Here is a 2,892-nt window from a genome sequence, read left to right on the forward strand (position 1 = left end):
TAGGGGCACATTCATATATATAAATTTAGCTTTTGTGATGTGGATATCTACAATCTGTTCAAAAAGTGAATGAATCTGTATCTTGTGTATTATCAAATTGAACTTCATAAAAGCAATCTTCTAAGTGGATCTTCGAAGATAAAGGGAATAAAATTACTAGAATGGACAACAGAAGTGCTCAGTGACACTTCAGCACTGGGTAACCCTCAGATACTTAAGAGTCTTTCCAAATACAGAATGTCATGGATTCTAAAGCACTGACTTCTTTTGGGGGGCCAAATATATTGCCTGTCATTGTTTTGAATAAGGGTAATGATTGCTGAACTATATGGAAAAGGGGGTGGGGGGTGTTGGGTGTGAGGAGGAAGAAGGACTGCAGAAGAAGCAACTGGCAAAAGATTAGCTGATTTAGTTTTGACTTTACTAATTGTTACCATCTATGATTCTCTTCTATGATCCTAATTAATAAATTAACACAGAAGTTTATGTTACACAGTAGTTTTATAATAATACTAAAATATGTAAATATTAGACTTGTGTATTGCAGAATTAATAGGTTTTGTATGAGTAATTAACCCAGCAAGATAAAATTTTTAAAAATAGATTTCTAAGTTAAAGCATCACCTTTGATAAATACAAAAATCAGGAAATACAGATGTTACTTAAAGTAAAATTCTCTTTCGCTCAGGCCCATGGCGCCAGCAGGATGGGCAAGTGTCGCGGTCTTCCTACTGCCGGGAAGCTCCGTAGCCACCGACAAGACCAGAAATGGCATGATACACAGTACAAGAAAGCCCACTTGGGCATTGCCCTGAAGGCCAACACTTTGGGCGGCATTTCTCACACCAAGGGAAGTGTGCTGGAAAAAGTAGGAGTTGAAGCCAAACAGCCAAATTCTGCCATCAGGAAGTGTGTCAGGGTTCAGCGAATCAAGAATGGCAAAAAAATCACTGCTTTTGTACCCAATGATGGTTGCTTGAATTTTATTGAGGAAAATGATGAAGTTCTGGTTGCTGGATTTGGTCACAAAGGTCATGCTGTTGGTGACATTCCTGGAGTCTGCTTTAAGTAGCCAATTGTCAAAGTAGCCAATATCTCTCTTTTGGTTTTATACAAAGGCAAGAAGGAAAGACCAAGATCATAAATTTTGATGATGAAAGCACAATAGTAATAAATTTTCATATACCAAAAAAAGTAAAATTCTACAAGTTCTACCCTGTCAGAGCCCTGCAGACTCTTCTAAGACTCTGTGTTTTACTCATAGTTAAAATTGTATATCTATTATTGTGCTTATTTGATTAATATCTATCTCCACATTAAACTATAGATCCGCGAGGGCTACTTTTGATCATTGTTGTATCTCTAGCATCAAATACAATGCCTAACACATAATAGGTACTCAAAAAAATTTTTTGTTGATCCAAAGCAATTAATAAATATATAAATAAAAATAATTTATATTAAATTTCAAATAATAGAGTCTTTACCATCTAAAGTACCTGGTATAAGAATTCTCATACATTACTCTATAAATTATAGAAAATGGATAATGCAAATGATTCTTGTCCTTAGAAATGCAAATAAGTTATATACAACAGAATGCCATTGATTATTGCCCTATGCATAGATCAGTTTTGCATCATTTGCAAATATATTTTAGCTTTCCATATTGCCCACATGTATATGGTTCTTTGAATTCTTCTTTGAATTGCATGTAACATTATACAGTTTCCTTCATTAATCACTGCATTAAGTATTTGATAGGTCTTTGTATTTGTATGAGTCATGACTACTTTCTTCTAGAAAGTATGCTTTAACACCTTAAAAACATCTTAAATAAAGCTAATAGTCTATTTATGTATATGAAGATATATGAGAATAAACTACATGAGCAGTATGCTGGGCCTAAGCTGGAACTGACTATACTTCTTTAAAGAATTTTATTAGTCAAGCTACAAAGAGAGTACTAAAGGAACTTTTTTATCACTATTTTGCTTTTTATCACTATTGTTAGTTCATGTAACAAAGTACCAACACTGCACTGTATCATTCAGACTCTTCCCTAGCTTCCTAGGATTTTCATACTAGAGAAATATTTTACAGAGATCATCCGTACAAGTATTTCAAAATACTTGTCCTGGTTTGCAGTTAAATTTGTTCTTTTATTTTCTGTTTTCTTTTGTTGTCATTATTTTGCTCCATGTTATATACTTTAAAACTGAAGAATTTTCAAAATTGTGAAAAGAGACAGCTCAAACTTTGGAATTTCAACTCCATACATGTTTGAAGAGTGCAAAGGTTGTATTGGGGGTGGGCAGCAGGACTAAATTACATATGATTTTTTTCAAACAAATGCCAAACTGTATCTGCTAGTAAGTTTTACCTAGCTTGGAAACCAAACTCACATAGTATGAGAATGCCAGATATACGACAATAAATATTTTTGGCATAGTTTCAAAGCTACATAATGCCAGACATAGACATGTAAAAGTAATGGCAAGAACTACAAAGATTATAAAAGAAATAAAGTCACAGTTCGTAATTCATACGATTATGTTCAATAGCAGACTTAGACAGCTTTTCACATAATAAGATCCACATGTAAAAGCATCAGCTTATTTTACTCAGAAAAAGATAACAAATATTAAAATGGCTTTTAAAAGTAAAATTTTGTTGAGAGCTTGTAAATGTATGTTTGCGAGCTGAAGGAGAAAAACTTAAATTGTCTTTTTGTTTCTATTTAGATACCCAACTTCTGCTTCCCTTTTTGTAACACAGAACAATTGAATAAGAAAAGAAAATGGAGTTTTAAAGATTGGACTGTCTCTGAAATATTGTCACTGTAATCTGAATATTACAACTGGAAAAATACCATTCTTCTAAAATTAAATA

The 2,892-nt window shown here is 33.0% G+C and overlaps 1 pseudogene across 1 annotated transcript; it reads left to right on the plus strand.

Moving 5' to 3' along the window:
- Positions 1-681: 681 nt before the first annotated feature.
- Positions 682-1,219, plus strand: LOC147378594 (small ribosomal subunit protein uS12 pseudogene; annotated as a pseudogene). Its single transcript, XR_015148010.1, has one exon. The product of XR_015148010.1 is annotated as a small ribosomal subunit protein uS12 pseudogene (transcript).
- Positions 1,220-2,892: the final 1,673 nt, after the last annotated feature.

The sequence above is a fragment of the Bos grunniens genome, chromosome 2 (genome assembly GCF_055505025.1).
Source record: "Bos grunniens cultivar Pamir isolate PY7600 chromosome 2, Bosgru_T2T1.0, whole genome shotgun sequence".
Lineage (NCBI taxonomy): Eukaryota > Metazoa > Chordata > Mammalia > Artiodactyla > Bovidae > Bos > Bos grunniens.